Genomic DNA, 16,903 nt, shown 5'->3' on the forward strand with positions numbered 1-16,903 from the left:
TATCATGAAATGAGTGCCTGGTGGAAGCAGGTACTGTACACAGTTAATTAGCAAATCAAGCACTGCCACTGATCCCTTAGGAAATGAGGCAGGTGACGTTTAATTATCCTGCTTGGAAGGGACAGAGGTGCTCACCCGGGCGGCACCAGCTCTTTCCATTAGTGAAGAGGAATGAGGGACCTGCCCAGTTTGCTGTAAGGAAGCTCTCCGGGGTCAATATGGCTTGAACAGCTTTGGGAAATTGAGCAGTGACCGTGCCTAGGGGACCTGACAGGGCAAGGTGGCAGGTTGGACGTGTGTTGGTCTGTAAGAACTCACCCTCTTGGTCCTGTGGGGTGACTCTGAGCGAGTTGCTTACCCTTCTCTCCTCAGCCCATCTATAAGGTGGGAATGAATTCCAAGCAGGTCGCTTGATCCCCTCTATATGTCCTCAGTATTCTCATCTCTAGAATGGGAGTGACATAACAGGTTCTTCCCACCAGGATATGGTGTCCTATAAAGAACTTAAGAGTCAAAAAAGCAAACATTCGTATTATGCTTTCAATGTGCAAGGCATGGTTCTTAGTGCTTTACGTACTCTAACTGATGTTTCATTCCAGACATCCCCTAGCTCCGGGGCCCTGTGCCTCAGCCTCCTCTGGAGGATCTATCTGCAGGGACAGAGGCCACTCACCGCCTCTTGGAGCAGTCCTTTCGGGTTGAGGGACCTTATGTCAGGAAGCAACCAGCCCCATCTGTTCTCCTTCAATGAACAGCCATTGGTCCTAACTCTGTGCTTTGTGGTCCCAAGCAAGAAGTCTGCTCCCTTCCTCTATGGATGCCCTAAGAGATCCAAAGGCAGCTAGTAGGCCCCAAACCCCTGCCAGCCCAGAGCAGGACAAGCACTGCCCTTTCTCCCCCTGGCCGAGTGGTTGCTCCCCAGGAAATGAAAACAAACCAGAAAGGCTAGAGTTTGCTGAGCACTTATTGCGTGCCAGGCCCCTGGACGTCCCTGCCCTGCATTCTCAGACCGACCTTACAGGCACCTCTATGGCCCATTTCAAAGGTGAGAACCAGAGAGAGGGTCCCCCTCGGGAAGGAACTTGCCCCAAGGTCGCACTTTGGGTAAGCAGCAGCAGCTTCAGCCTGACTCCCAATCCCAACGCTGTGGAAACGGGGAGCGCCGGAAAGCACACGAAGAGCAAAGGGAGCCCCCGCGGGGCGCGGGGCGGGCGCGGGGGGTGCCCCCAAGGCCGGCGGGAGGTCGTGCGGCCTCGGCCCTGGCCCCAACGCGGACGAGCCGTCAGCACCAGGGACAGCTCCTGAACCGCTCCCCGCAGCCCCCGACGGCGGCGCGCGCGGAGACGGCGGCGCGCTCTCCGCCGGCTCGGGCGCGCGCCCTCCCGCCAGCGCGCGCCCCGCGCCTGGGACTGGGCTGGAGCCGTGCGTGCCGCTCGCAGGGAGCCAGCCTGCGCGTCCCGAGCCGCGGCCGCAGCCGGAGCTGGCAGGGGGCTCCCGCCCCGGCAAGCAGTCGCCTCCCGCGGGCCTCCGGGCCTCCCCAGCGCCAGCCTCGCCCGCCCGGCCCCAGCAGGCGCCGCAGCCCGTGGCCTGGGCAGGAGCCGCCGCTGGTAGCTGCGCCCTGCCCCGGACGGACGCCGGACCGCCCCGTCACGTGCGCCCAAGTCCTCGGCCGGCCGGGGCAGCGCCGTTCCCATGGTTCAAGGTAAGGGCCGAGCGGTCACGGGGCGCGGGGGCCGAGGACGCCAAGGACGCAGGCAGGGAAGCCCCGGCTCGGTGCCCACCTCAGCTGGAGCACCCACTGCAGGCTGCCCAGCAGCCTGGAGCAGGGTCCCCGCCCCACGCAGAAGCCCAGCCACACCACCTGTCCCATCTCGATCTGCCCTGGAAGTGCGCCCCTGGGGAGGAGGCTGTGGACCTTGAACGGGGACCCAGGTGGCTGCGCCGGCCTGAGGGAGGCGGGGGACCCACTGTGCCAAGGGACACCTAGGCTCTTTCTTGGCCTGGGCATGGAGGAAATTGGGGAGAGAAAGTTTCCGAGAGGAGCCTGGCCTCCATTCTTTCTGGTGCCAGGAGCTAAAACCTTTCATTTACTGAGGCTTGCCTTCTACCAGGCACCTGCTGGGCACCTGGCCTGCGAGTAGTCACTCATCCAATTCACCCAACACCCAGGAGAAAGGGGCATTGGTCTTATTTGACAGATGGGGAAACTGAGGCTTGGGGAAGTTTGGTCACCTGTCCAAGGTCACATAGCCAGTAAGTGTAGAGCTGACCTCAAACAGCCCATCCTCTGTCGCTGCCACTGACCTTACATGCACCTTTGTCTGTTTGAAATCTCCGCTTAAATGGGGGAGAAGAGAACCAGACTGGCATTTGCGTTTTCCTAGCCGGGAATAAAGGACTCTTCAAACACTAAAAATCCAGGAGAGGTTGCCTGTCCACCCTCCTGATTCTGCCCCTTCATCCCACCCAGTGTCCAGTTCTCCCAAAGCCAAGGACCACATGGACGCTAATGGTCCCCCGCAGAGTCACCCCCATGACTTGGTGACAAGAATCTCAAAGGTCAAGTTCATTGACCCTTCCCGAGGATAAGGGAGTGTCCCAGAGGCCTTAGCCCCTGCATGCCCTGTTCTCACATTCCTCAGGAAGCTGGAGCTCCGGAGAGCCAGAGGGGACAACCTGCCAGCCTTTCCCCAGCATTCCCCTCAACTCATGCCAGGAAACGCTCTTGGTTGGGGGGTGGGGGGCGTTTCCAGACGCCATGAGAACTTCCAACCCCAGAAAGTTCCCACTTGCTAGGACAGCATCCATCCCCCTCTGCCAGTAGCACTGAGGAGAGAGCCTAGGGGACCAGAGCTCTTCTTCCCTAAGCAAGCACTTCCCAGGCCCAGGGAGGGGTGACTTTAGTCCTTTGTGCGAGGACTGTAAGCTTCCTCAGGAGCTCGGGTGCTGGCAACTTGTGACGAATTCATCTTGCTCCTGAGGCTGGGGCTCAGGCAGTGTGGGGTTGTGTTCATTTCGTTTGGCAGTGGCTGTTGGGCACCTGAGTGACAGGGTGAAAAAAACAGGGTGATCCTTGAACCCTGAATGCTCCTGACTTCTGGTCTCCCTGCCACCTGAGTTTCCAGCAGGGCTCACAGGTCCGAATTTACTTGGAAGGCTTGGAATTGGCCTCCTGAACGGTTTGGGGGTCTGGGAAGGACCCGCAAGCTCTCCTAGCCTCGGTGCCCAAGGGGTGCATTGCAACGGGTGCGTGGGGAGCTCTGGGGAGCATCGGCTGGTCTTTCTGGAGCTCACTGGCACTCTCTGCTGAGAGCCTGGCCTGTCGTGTCGCAGCTTCTTCAGCCTGGCCTCTCCAGGGGAGAGAGGAGGGCTTCCCCCGCAGAGCCCCTCCCAGCCTCCGAGGCTTCAAGCTCCCAGAGGCGCATTGCTTACACCAGCACAATCGTCAAACATGAGTAAGGACCCTGGGGTGGAGGGAAGGGTGGGCAGAGCTGGAGAAGCCCAGGCTGATCTGCCCAGTTCTGTCCATCTTTCCAGGTGACCTTGGACAAGTCACTCTCCCTCTCTAGACCTCAGTCTCTCAGCTGTGAAATGATGGAGTGGTTCATGTTATGCCCCGATGAGCCATTACCACTCTGTTCATCTAAGCCCTGAATGAGCGGGTAGGGCTGGGAGGAGCTACAGTTTTGAGGGAACACAGAGGGGTTTTGAAATCTCTGGGCAAACCTGAGCCCAAGGGCCCCACTCAAGTGATCACCCCAGGCTTGCATGTTTGGGGGTCGGCTCTAAATTGCAGACTGCTGGTGCTGGTGCTGGGTGAGCCAGATGGCCCGGCCGGCCTGGAGGCTGCACAGCAGGGCCCCACTCCCTCAGGGAGGCCCCTGGGCCTGGTCTAGGGAGCGGAGACAGCGAGATCCAGTGAGGAATCATTACAGCGCTCAGGAGGGGTGAGGGAGCAGGCGGGGCTGCGGGAGAGCGTTATCACATCTCTATAAATTGTGTCTGACTCCGGGCAGGAGGCAAGGCACAGTGGCGACAGGGCCCCTGTCCTGTCCCCCCGGGAGCTCCCGGCCCCGCCACTCTCTCCGAAGTAGCAAGTCTACGTCTGTCCATCAGTGAGAGGCAGTGCATGCGGCGGGGAGAGTGGATTCTGGGGCTACCTCGGGCAAATCGCTCAGCCTCCTCGTGCGTAGAACTGAGGGTGCTTCTGGCTTCCCCGCCAGCGCACGATGGCCACTGAGAAACTGGGCCTGTCCGAGGCGTTGGACGCCCCGAGTCTCTTCCCACGGTCTGCTCCACGGAGGCCAGGGCAACTGGGGGCTTCTCAGCCTGGCTTTGCTCTCCTCCTGGAGCTGGATTTCCTTGCGGTGTCTTGATCCCTTTGGATTTGCTCCAAAGGGGATTTGACAAGCCCAGCCTCTTCAGTATTTGCCAGCTCCTCTCCTTCCACCGCTGAGCGGAGAGGCTCCTGGGTGCGGGTGCGGGTGCGCTGGTTTCTCTTTTCAAAGCTCTTTGTTCCCTTGGGAATCAGGTCCCCTCCCCAAACAGGCTCAAGCTAGGGAGCCCTCCCCCAGGCTTGGCCCAGCCCCCTGGCTGGGGCTGCCTAAGGATGGTGGGGGTTGCAGGAGGAATTCTGGGGGCACTGACCACCTTGTCCCAGGGGGAGAGTGGGCTGCAGCAAGAGCCCCGAAATCACACGAGGTTTGTTTCTGAGTCTGGTGTTTCTACTAACTGGCTGTGGGACGTGCTGGGCTGTGAAATGGGGACTGTGAGCCCTATTTCCCTGGGGGCCTTGCAGGATGAAACAAAAGATCCTGGTGAGAGTCCTGGGGCCTCTGGAGTAGGGAGCAAGGGGGAGGTTAGATCAGGCAATGCTTGTAAGCCCTGCTCCGGGGGTGGGTTTCCCTAGACGTCCACAGAAACCATAGGCATCGTGAGCCTGGGAGGGACACAGCCAGATCCAGCCTCTAGAGAATGTTCTTGGGCTGCAATGTAAAGGATTGCTTGGAGAGAGTGAGGCTGGAGGCAGGAAGGCTCTGGAAGAGGTCACTGCCTCCAGTCAGAAGGGAAACGATGGAGGCCTGGACCAGGAGAGTAAGAAGTGGGCAGCAACAACCTTCCAATCGAGGTGGGGGCACTGGGATGCGCTTTGGGTGGTGGGAGAGGCTGGGGACGGAGCAAATAGCGGTCCTAGAGCACTCCTCTGCATGGGGCTGGGCCAGAGACCTGGGCATGGCCAGACATGCAGGATGGGCCAGCGTAAGCGGTAGGATGCAGCCCCCAGGGCTCCCAAGGAGGACTTTCTGTTCCAGCAGCAGCACGGCGTCAGAAGTGCCCATCATAGCCTGACTCGATGGTACTTCCTGTCCTCTGCACATGGTCCCTGCCCACCTCGGGGGCTTTCCATGGGAGTGGGCCCTGGCCGCACCTGGCCAGTCACTCTACCCCTGTGCACAGCTTTCCCAGGTGGCAGAGGTGGGAAGAGGCTCGGCCAGTCGGGAGGCCCCCGTGGAGGCTGGCCAGGCTCCCGGGGCCACAGCCTCATCTGCCACATTGCCTGCCACGTGGAGAGGTTGGTAGAGCGGTCGAGTGGATGAGAGCATTGGTCATTGGGACTGACCAGAGCCATGGTTCTGCCCAAGCTGTGTGTCCCTGGTGAAGTGACTTAGCATCTCTGGGCCTTGGGTTCTTCAGTGATAATATTAATATCTACCTCGTAGGATGCTCCCGATGACTACTGAGCTGGCCGACTGGGGAGGGCGGTCCAGGCATGCTGCGCGCTAGTCCACCCCCCGGGCAGCCCCAATGGGTGCTTGAGCGCTTGTTTCCTGGTTCAGCCGTAGGGTGGCCTCAGGGCAGAATGGCCTCGGGGCACCCTGGCTCCCTGTCTACCACCTGCGTCTGGGTTATTCCCGACCAGATCCACCGTTTCTGCGAAGCAATGGCAATGGCCGAGGTGGTCCTTCGGGGCGCTCCCAGGCTGGCCTGGGTCCTCGGAGAGCAGCCCTCCTCTTATTATCATTGTTGTTGCTGTTGTTCACCGCCATTTGCTGTACTTGGCCGCGCATCCCGCAGGAGCCTACCCTGGGAGCAGCACTGGCCCAGCGTGTCTGCAAGGCAGCAGTGTCGGCATCCCCAGGAATTGCTGGGAGCGCAGATTCTCAGACCCCCTCCAGAACTTCTGCTTGAACAGGCTCCCCGGGTAATTCCTGTGTTTGGTGAAGTTGGAGGCACACCATTCTAGAAAACATGCTGTTCACCAAAACAGAGAACCGACTCCACCTGCAGAAAGCTTCGCAGGTGCCTGTCTCTTCCGAGCCACTTAGGTGTTCAGCTGATCTGTATTGCATTTTAATACGCTAAAGGAATTTTTAAATAAAATGCATGTATGCTGGCTCTAAAAGAAAATCAAACCATCCATTCATCTGTGTTCCACAGAGTAAAAGCCACGGGCATCCCCAAGGTGACCCACCCCTGGCACTCGGCCCCTGCTAGTCGTCTGCGTGCCGGCCGCCCGGGTGTCTTCCGGGGCCTTCTCTGTGGGTCCTCCTCCCTTGCCCTGTAGTGGCAGATTTGATCTGCCCCCGTGTCAGCACCCATCTTCTCATCCATTCAGCGGGCCCCGCACTAGTAAGCCGGCGTGCAGGTCATCCTGGGTTTCTGTTTGTGCTGGACAATGTTATTGATTTGTTCACTCGTGTGATCCCAGCAGGAAAGGCTCTCGTGGCGGAAGGGGCCTGAGGGGGGTGTGCACTTGTGAATAGAATGAGACAGCAGGGCATGGGCAGCTCTCAATGGATTGTAGCATGGGTACGGCAGCGGGCATCCCAGATTTGGAGGAAGATGCCCCATGGGCCAGACAGAGCAGTCAGGGAGGGCTTCCTGGAGGTGGAACTTGAGCTAAGCCCTCAAGGAGGAGTATGGAGTGGGGAGGAACAGGCATGCAGGAGAGATGGGGCATTTCTGCCATCACTGGGATGCAGGACACCTGTCTGTTGACTTGGGCTGATAATCAGTGACTCACAGAAGATACCCTGACTTTCTCCAGCAAGCCACTCCCTATGAGGGTGTGGGGAACCAGATGGCCAATTCCTGGTGGTCTCATAGGCTTTGAGCCTCAAATCTGTTGTGACTGAGGTCGACTTTCCCACGCATCACCCTCTTTCTTCCTCTGGTCTCTCTGCCCAGGCTCGAAAAGGCTCCCCGCCATCCTGGTGCTGAGAGAGCTTTGCTGCAGACAAGGGAGGGACCCGAGGCCAAGCCCCCACCCCTGCCCCATGGCCCTGCCTCAACTCCAGAGCGCCAGCCAGCTTTGCCTCCGTCCATGCTTCCTGCCCGTGCGTCCCCCTAGCGTTGGCTGGGGTTATTTTGCCAGACTGCTGGGAGCAGGAACCGGGGCTGCTCGGAGCTCGAGAGTGTGTGTCCCTGGGCATAGGAGGAAGCTGGGAAGCATCATTAGTGTGCCCCTGACACCTGGGGGGGGGCTCGCCTCGCAGTGTCTGAATGTCATATTTACTCCCTGTTTTCCCAATTCTTCCATTTGCTGTTGACAAGTGCACTTACTGGTTACCTTCGAGAAGCTTCATTTTCAGATTCCAAGGCAAGCACCTCGTCCAGACACACTTTCTCTGCAGGGCAGCCCTCCCACACACACACACTTCCAGAGCCAGCAGACCCCACTGGCTCAGGGAAGGACCCACACTTAGGGCCAAGACCGTGTGTCTCTTGCTGTCAGGGTCTCCCCTGGAAACATTGCAAAATCAGCAATGGCTTTGAGAGGGCTAATTCCGGGGTATGATGATCCAATTTTGGTTCGAAGGAGGACAGTGATAAAGTCTAATGTTTCACAGAAAAACAGCAACTTCTTTGTAACATTGTTAAATTGCGAGCTTCTGGTATTTACCTGTGTTTAGAGTTTGTTTGGTTAAAACATTCATTATACAGAAAGCTCCTGGCTCAGTGCGAACCCATTTACAAAATTAAAAATATAGTCAACTTTAATTTTACCTTCACGGAACTTCCCACACGAGAGTTTCCTCTAATTACTAAACAGATTTCTATTTCAAAAAGAAAATGTTTGGTTGACGACGCATCTTACATAATCGCTTTTATGGTGGATTTTATCGCCACGGGCTGTCTTGTTTTTCCCTGCGCACCCTCTTTTCTCTGGAAAAATCCCCACTGTTGACCATGAGACCTGGGGGCAAGAGGGGAGAGTGGGGGCAGGTGGGTAGGGATCCGGCGGCTGCACACCCCGCCGGATGCTCTGAACAGGCACAATGGTTAGAACCCCACAGCTCAGCCCAACCCCCAAAGCAGGCTCCTCCCAGCGGTGAGCGGAGACGTATTACTGAGCTGCTCTGCGCCCTGGTGTCCTGGTCCATAGAAACAGGATGGCTGTAGCCCTCTTGCAGGTTGGTGGTGAGGATTCGTCATCAGCCAGTCAGAGCATGACAGAGGGACCCAGTGCTAGCTTCTGGGGTCTCCGAGCACAGTGGGCAGCAGGTCCTGGTGCATTGACACCCATCCGTGGTGGATCTCGGGTTCCCCGTCGTCGTGTGCAGCTGGGGGTCGGTACCCTGCGTCCATCCCGTCCCAGCTGAGGGCAGAGCCCAGACCCTGCTGCAGCCCAGAGGGCCCTGCCTGCCACAGACTCTGCAGACCCCCACCTCCTCACCGGCCTGTCGACCCCACTGTGCATGTCGACTCACTTCCCACTCTGGAACATGCCCAGAACCTTCCACCCTAGGGGTCCTCCTGCCTACACCCCTCTCTGCCGGGACGATCTCTCCTGGCTTGCGCAGGTCTCGGCGTCCACGGTGTGCCTCAGGATCGCGTCCCTGACCCCACGTCACCTCCCCGGAGGTCATCCCCATGACACACACCCTCGGACCCCTTGTTCCACTGGCTCTGTGCGTCTTCCCGACTGGTCTCCCTCTGCACACAGGACGGGGAGCCTCTGGAGGAGGCCACCTGTTGATGCTGTCCACCCGTGAGCCGAGCACCCGGCACTGTGCTGGCACAGAGATAGGAGCACTCGGTAGCTACTTGTCCAACGGCCGGAAGCCTTTGTGCCGTTCTGAGGCCCAACCTCGTCTGCCAGGGGCTGGAGCGGCTTCTGTCCGGCCTCTCCCTGGACTGAGACACCCCAACGTTAGAGCCACAAATGACATCTCTTTTTCCTCAGGAGCACCCCTCCGATCGCTCAGAACCTCTTCAGGGAGGGAGGGGCTCAGAGTGTTCCAGAAACAGACGTAAGCCAGCGTGGCAGGAGCACGGCCAGCTGCGAAGCCGTTCTGGGGTCAGCGGGGTCTGCTCCGGAGCCGTCTTGCGTTCTCCAGCTGCGGGAATGCGGTGGCGGGGGCAGTGCCGGGGCTGGCGGGTCTCCCTCGGTCAGGCCTCAGTTCCCGGCCAGGCCTCCGGGGTCAATGCTGCCATTCTTCACTGACAACAACTACTGGTTTAAAAAAAAAGAAAGAAAGAAAATCACTTAATCTGCAAGACGCGCTCTTTCAACAACACGCCTACACTCACTGAAAAATGGCTGAGCCCAGTTTTCTTACAAAGGGAAGTTGATATAAAACAAATTGCTTCAGGCAGGGTCTTTGCTGAAACCCGGGCCACCAAAGACTGCTTAGGGTGGCAGAGTTGCCCCCACAAGTTTCTAACGGCGCCACTGAATTAGCTGTGTGGCAGAGCCTCGTGGAGGGGGCCGGGGCGGGTCTGCGGTCCGTGCCCGGTGCCCGCCTGGCCGGCTGTCAAGCACCGGGAACTGCGTCAGAGAAACGAAGAAATGGGGGAGGGGTGCTGGGTGGAGGGTTGACAGCTGCCCTCGGAGGCCTCTGCCCCCAGGCCAGTGGGTGCGCTGGCAGATGGGGCCTCCTGGGGGCCCTCCTGGCTTGTACTCGGAGAGAACTTGAGGTGACCCCCCAGGGAGGAGCGAAAAGCCTGGAATGTGGCCGGGAGCCAGAGGGGGTGCCACCCCCTCCCTTCCCCGAGGGTGTGTATCCAGCCCCTCGGGTTGACCGGCTTGGATGAACAGCGATTTCCAGAGGGAAATCTGCATCAGGTTCATTGAGCAGATATTAGACCAGGTCACGTTCGAAGTCCCTTCCCAACCGAAGGGGGAAAGTGGGGGACTCTTAGATTCCAAGCATCGTTATTCAGATGTTCTGATGCTCTGAGCTGTGTGGCGCTCAGCTTCTGGGAGTCCACCATTCCACCACCTCGGCTGGACCTCCCCTCCCAGGCTCCGGTGGCCCTCTGGCTGTCCACCCGCCCACCCGCCCTCTGACTCCCCACCCCACTCGAGACCCTGCCTGGAGCCCCAGGGCAGAAGGGCAGCCTGCCTTAAATGAGCAGCACTGACCCCAAAGGCAGGGATCCAGGGGTCTCCGTGGTAGGTGCCAGGTCCCCTGGAGGGCATCTGAACCCCGAGGGGAGTGTCCAGATGGGGGCGGTGGCAGCCCACAGCCCGTCCCCAGTCGCTGGACCGTCCAGCCAGTCCCTCTGGGACCGCCGAGTTGCTCGACTCACCTTTGCCTGGGCTCATCTGTTGTTCCACACCCACACGTGCGTATGCACACATGTTGCACTCACACACACACACACACACACACACACACGTATTTATTCAGGGACAGCAGAGAACTGCAAGTCAAGACACGCAAGGGACCGCAAAACCATAGGTACGAACTGCAACTCCATGCACGTATATATTTCCGAATATACCCATTTTGCTAGTAAAATAACCGGCTCTCATATTTTTAAGGTTCACGATATATACCCACGCCTGCACGCGCACAGCCCCGGGATGAGGAGGGGGCACTGCCTGATCGCTGCAGGGCAAGGCTGGCCCAGGCCCCCCCATCGGCTCCGGGCTGTCCTGGCTGCAGCAGGGATCTCGGGGCAGCCAGCGTGCGTGGGGTCACCTGAGGCGGTGACACAAGGAGTCCTGGGAGTTGGACAGGTGCGGCCGCAGCCCAGCCGTTCACTCCACCCTCCCCTTCCCTGGGTAACCCCACCTGTGAATAAGGATGAGGACTCCTGTCTTCCTAACTCACGGGGCTGCTCTCGGGGTAGGCGCAGTATCTGAAGATTCGTCCTAAACAGCAGGGAGCTGTCAGGACGCAGGTGGTGTTCTGGGCAGCCACGGAATCCATCCTGGGGAGAGAGCTGACAGTCTGGCTCCCTCCCTCCCTCCCTCCCTCACTCTAGTCCAGCAGCCAGGTCCAAGGGCCCTAACCTGGTGGGTTGAGGAGAGCCCATCTCCTTGCCTCCGTGCACGCAGCGTCCAACGGTGCCCATGGAAACAGCGGTAACCTCGTGAACCGCTAGAACACGTGTGTGTGTGTGTGTGTGTGTGTGTGTGTGTGTGTGTGTGTGTTTGGTTTGTTGTTTTCAAAAACCTTATCTGCATAAGGTTTCTCTTCTGCTTTTACCCTCCTGTGGGGATAGGGGAGGGGAATACCAGGCACAGGGTTGTCCTAACAGAGCGTGCCTCGCACCTCCTCCGCTCACTCTGCAGGGCCTGGGGCCAGGATGTTGGGGTCCCCTGTGGGGAGAGCCCCTGAAGGGCCGCTGCTCTCTCTACCTGGGCTTCCCCCAAAACAAGCCAGATTCCACCCGATCCCATGAACAGAATCCTTCCCCCCAGGACTCCTCAGCTCGTGCTCAGGTTGGGCTGCTGGAGACCCAGACCCAGTGAGAAAATAGGAATCTTCCAGCAATAGATCCAAAGGGCGTGCCCTGGCCAGGAGCCGGGCTGCGGCCCTGCCCTCCGGGACTTGGGAGTCAAGAACAGGAGACGGTACCCAGGCTGCTCTTTATTTCCTCTTAATTTCAGAAAGATCTTTGCTGTACAGAAGATTCTAGGTTGGTGTATTGTCCCTACTTTACACCTGCCGCCCGCTGTCTCCTGGCGCCCACCGCTCTCACCGCGATGTCCGCGCGACTCTCCCGTTTTGTCGCTCGTGGGCCTTTGTCTCTCCCTTCGATTTTCACGTCGTTGCTGGTTCTAGACAATTTGCTCAGAACGGGTCCTGCACGCTCCTGGCGTTTCTGGTGCGTGGGGTGTTTGGGATCTGAGTTTCAGCCGGTGTTTCTTCTCTTCGGCCCTCTGTCCACGCGCCTCCCTGTGGGGAAGGGGGTCCCACGGGCGCTGGGCGCCCCCGCACCTCCCAAAGCCCTGCCCCCTCGCTCAGGGTTTGTCTCTCCGCGGTTTCATTTTGGCGGTTCCTCCCCGCATCTCCAAGCCCACTTCTTCCGCGGCATCTAACCTGACTTAATCCCATCCGCGTATTTGTCATAGGGGCCGGAACCTTTTTTTAATCTCTAGAAATTTGGTTTGCTTCTTTCTAACGTCGTCTGTGTCTCTACCTGACGCGCCCAATTTCTCCTCCCGCGTTCGGGCCGCGGGGGTGACAGTTGTCAGAACTATTTCACTGTCCTTGCCCCCTAAGCCTGTCATCTGTGCCATTTCCGGGTTAGCTCCGACGGATTGACTCCTCTCCTCCTTATGGGTCGGACTGTGCCGGCGACTTTCCACGGGATGCCGCATGTGGCGGATTTCACCCTACGCCTCTCTGCCGGCTTTGTTCTGGGACGGGGCTGTTCCTTGGAAGCAGTTTGATTCTTTCAGCTCGAGCTTTTATGCTTCGTTGGGCAGGACCAGAGCAGGACTCAGTGCGGCCTTTCTGAGCTAGGAACTTCTGCTCTGACAGCGGAGAACAGGAACTACTCCTGGACCCGTGTGAACGTTGAGTAGTGTTCTCTAGAATCCTCTCCGATGGTTCTCTCTCTGACCTCAGGTAGACTCGGTGCACATCCCAAGGTGAGGATGAACGATCTAGAAAGCATTTCAGGAAGGAAAGGGCACCAAACTGCAACTGATAGCTAGGGATTTCAATGAGCAGAACTGGAAGGGAGTTCAAGGCCCATGGAACGGCACCAGCAACGTCCCAGAGGCAAGACCATGCAGCGTGTGGTTGGGAGGCCCAGGGAGCGAACCTCTTAAACAAGTTTCAGAAGCATGGCAGGGACAGCAAATGCCGCGGTGAGGAAGTGAATCAGGGACAAGCTCAGACGGTCAGGAGCACCCAGATGTTTGGGGCCTAGACCAGGAGAGTCATGCGCAGGCCTGAGTTCCGGGGGGGCGGGTACTTGGCTGGAGTGCTGGGGGTGCCTGCAAAGGAGAGCCATGGCTCTAAACGTGCAAACATGAGACACGACAGGAAAATAAACACAGCGCGGTCCACGTGTGGGGCCTTCTCTTGTTAAAAAATCATCCAAATCATACCTGTTAGTAGAGACTCTCAGAAATGTCCCAGCGCTCTGGACCCGGCCTCACCCCATATGTCTGCATTCACCTCTTTAGCGCTTCCCGAGCCCCCTGAGCTGGGTGCTGAGACGGGCCGGTCCCCAGAGCTCGCGGCCTGAGAGGAGAGAAGTCGCGGGCTTCTGAACAGAGATACGAAGAGAGGAGGTCAATGTGGGCTCCGTCGAGGCTGCTGTCACCCCCAGACCACAGGCAGCATTTAAAGTTCTGGGTCAAGTGTGCGCATCTGGCCTGACAGTCCTGCTCCCTGGTCCCAGTCATTGCCATGCTTGGCACACTGCTGGCACTCAATGGATGCTTGCGGATAGGAAGAAGGAAGGAGGGGGAGAGCAAGGAGGGAGGGGGCTGGAGACATCTGTTTTAAAGATGAGGGGCCAAGGCTTCTGGTCACCCTGACACGAAGGCGAAGAGTCTGAATTCGCACCAAGTCTTTCTGACTCCCGGGCACACCAGGACTGGGAGGGAGAGGCCTGCACCAACTGACATGAGTGCAGGCTGCCTGGAGGAGGAGCCATTGGAGCTGGGCCGCTGGTGGCGGCGGTGAGGGTTCCATGAGAGAACAAATGTAATCAGCCGTGGCGGCTCAGATGCGATGTGGAGGGCGGCCTGGGCTAGGGGACCGCAAAAGGCATGATTGAGGCGGCCGATTCGGGGCTGCTGAGCTCCTCAGGAGCCAAGGGGCAGGATTTGAGGGAGGTTGGCTGTAAGGGAGGAAATCAAGCTGAGGCAGGGGTCTCCCCTGGACCACAGAGCAGGGCTTCACCGCAATGGGGATGTTGCCCCTGCTCTCTGCCCTTGGGCAGGTTGCATCCCTACAGAATGGAGACAGCCCCCCGGAGCTCCTAGACCAGGGAGGGCCATGCAGTGACCCTCCTGGGCCCCCCTGGCTGGGGGGGGTGCCTCCAGTGCAGCCCGGGCCCCTGGGGGGACCTCCAGCGTGGCAGACGACGCTGGGCATCCACAGGTGTCTGCATTCCCAACCCATTGCCCTGCCCCCCGGGGCCCCTCACGTACTTGGCTTGGGGTGGGGCTGGGTAATGGGCTGCCCAGATGGTCCTGACAGTGCCAGCCTGTCGCTCCCCTGGGGGCCTCGTTAAAGCCCAGGCTCCCAGCATTCCTGATCAGTGCGTCTGGGTGGGACCCTGATTCTGGTTTCGCCAGCTTCCCAGGTGACGCTGGGGATGTTCTGAGTGAGAAGTCACAGGCCGGAGCAGGCTCGGGCGCTGATTGTCTGCAAGGCTGCCAGGTTGGTGGCCGAGGAGGGCAGAGGCAGGCCCTGGGGGCAGAGAGGTTGGTTTTCTGTTCTAAAAGAGCTGGGCCCTCTGTGACGGGGAGCTGGCTCCCTACCCACCCCCCGACCCCTGCCTCCTCCCGGAAGCCTGCCTGACCCATGTTCGGACCCTCTGCCCTGGACTGCTTGCAAACACTCACCACCCCCGCAGGGGACAGAGGGCCGAGCGCCCCCGGCCCCTCCCCAGGCCCTGGGAGTGGGACCCAGCCAGCTGCCCGTGGTTGACGAGGTACGTGTCAAATCCTGAGAGATGCCAGAGGCAGCCAGCCTTTCTGAAAAAGCCCCCCATGCCCTGGCCAGCCCCCAGTTCTGCCTCTCACTGGCTGTGCGACCCTGGGGCAGGTGACACCATCTCCATGACCCCTGGTTTTCTCATCGGTGAAGCCCAAGGATGATGATGAGGAGGCTTGAATGGGATGAAGTGTGCGTTCCACCTACAGCACCACGGATGCAGGAACCACGGGCTTTCCCGGGGGCGCACAGCCAGAACAAGAAGCAGGAGCGGATATGGCCAGGGTCTCCTCAGTCTCCCCCCTCCTTGTCCTTACGCAGGAGCCCCTCCGTAGCTGGTTTGATCTTCTCCCCCGAAACTCATCTACGGCCCCGAAGTCTCCCTTCCCCCTTTCCCTCCCCCGGTGTTCAGCTCCCAAGGGCGCTGCCTTGGCTGGTGACTCACTCCACAGGCATATATGGAGCTCTTGCTGTTTGCCAGGCCTGTGCGTCGAGATGAGGTCGATGGTGTAGCCCTCACTGAGCCCACAGTCAGTCGGGACGACTGGGAAGAAGCAGCTCGCGACACAGAAGACGGGCCAGGCCCGCAGAAGAGGGAGCAAAGGCTCCCTGCAGAAGGCGGGACCTGAACACTGTCCCAAAGGACCAGAAGGTCTTAGCCACCTGGGAGGCAGTGAGCAGTGGCCCCAGGGGTGTCCCAAGCCTTGGGACCGTAGGGTAGGGCCAGACCTGAGACCAGCATGTGTACCCATCCTGAAGTGGAGGTGGGGGTCCGGGCTGGCCCGACGGAGCATGGGCTTTATTCAGAGGAAGAGGGAGACATCTGGTCCAGACTTGCTCTGGCTGTGGGGGGGGCATCATTGAGGACAGTTGCTCCCCACATGTGGTCTCTGTCCCAGCAGCATCAGCATCCCCTCACACCTGGGCCTCTGAGCAGAACCTTCTAGGGGGAGCCCAGGGGTGCAGAGCCCCCAGGGGTGGCGGATGTGGCCCAGGTGAGAATCTCCAATCTGTTGGGGGCCTCCCGAGGGAGTGGCACTTGGTGGGACCCGGCCTAGCCCGGGCTGAAGTGTGGGTGCACATGGCACTGGCAGAATGCGGGCACCCCATCCTAAATGAGGGATGGAGAGGGGTGAGGGGCGGGGAAGGGGCCAGAGCCAAGAGCTGCAGGCGCAGGGAGCTGTGTGAGATACTACGCCCACCCTGGCAGAGCAGGAGACCCAGAGGGCCCCCGGCAGGTCCGAGGCACTTGAACTGGTGTTTGGAGGACAGACCAGGACACCCAGGGACCGGGCCCTGCCCTCCTCGGAGCCCTGGCTGCTGGGGACCTAGGCTGAGCCTCTACGGTGCAGCAGGAGAGCAGGGCGAGAACTGAGCTGGGGCCTCTCGCAGGATCCCTGCACGTCTCCTTTCTGAAAGGTGACCGAAGCGTCCAGGTCCTCTCTAGACCCAAACCCACAGGTGCTGCTCCAGTGGCCCCGCACACACAGGGGTCCTCAACAGTCGGGGCCAGTCTTAGACACAGACTAGATAACACACGTGTCAAAGAAGCAAACAGAGAAAGAAGTGGGTGTGGTTAACCCACCTGGATGCCTTAGGGATTGCCGATCTCCAGGGTGGTCACACATCACTGTTCTCCCCTCGGGCCAGAGCGGTGGCCGGCATGGTGTGGGCACAGACCTCCAGCAGAAAGACCCACCCCCCCTTGGACCCACTGTCAGGCCTTGCCCTGATGCCTGCCTCCTTGCTCTGGGTAGCTGTGCAGCCCAGGGGTGCGGAGCCCAGCCCTGTCTAGCTGGTGGGCCTGGAATCCCCTGGGTTGGGTGTATTCCAGCTGAGCAACCCCGAGCCCTGTTTGTTCCGCTCCACCAGGCTGAGGCCACGAGGGCTCTACTGAACGTCATTAGGGTTTCGTCAAACTCAGGGTGCTGAGCCGCAGGGATGGGAAAAGCCTGGATGGGCACAGCCTAGCTGTGCCTCCTCCTCGTGTCCAGACCCAGACGCACCGTGCTCTCCGTGCCTCAGTGTCCCTGTCTTTGCATGGG

General features: G+C 59.5%; 1 protein-coding gene across 1 annotated transcript in view; it reads left to right on the plus strand.

The window, feature by feature from the left end:
* Positions 1-1,438: 1,438 nt before the first annotated feature.
* The window catches only part of FAM163B (family with sequence similarity 163 member B), a 28,910-nt gene continuing 13,445 nt past the window's right edge, over positions 1,439-16,903 (plus strand). The window contains exon 1 of the mRNA XM_045771174.2: positions 1,439-1,702. The gene's annotated coding sequence lies outside the window, so the exon portion shown is untranslated. The remainder of the gene's footprint in view (positions 1,703-16,903) is intronic.

The sequence above is a fragment of the Ursus americanus genome, chromosome 18 (genome assembly GCF_024610735.1).
Source record: "Ursus americanus isolate L20-20 chromosome 18, mUrsAme1.1.p, whole genome shotgun sequence".
NCBI classification, from domain to species: domain Eukaryota; kingdom Metazoa; phylum Chordata; class Mammalia; order Carnivora; family Ursidae; genus Ursus; species Ursus americanus.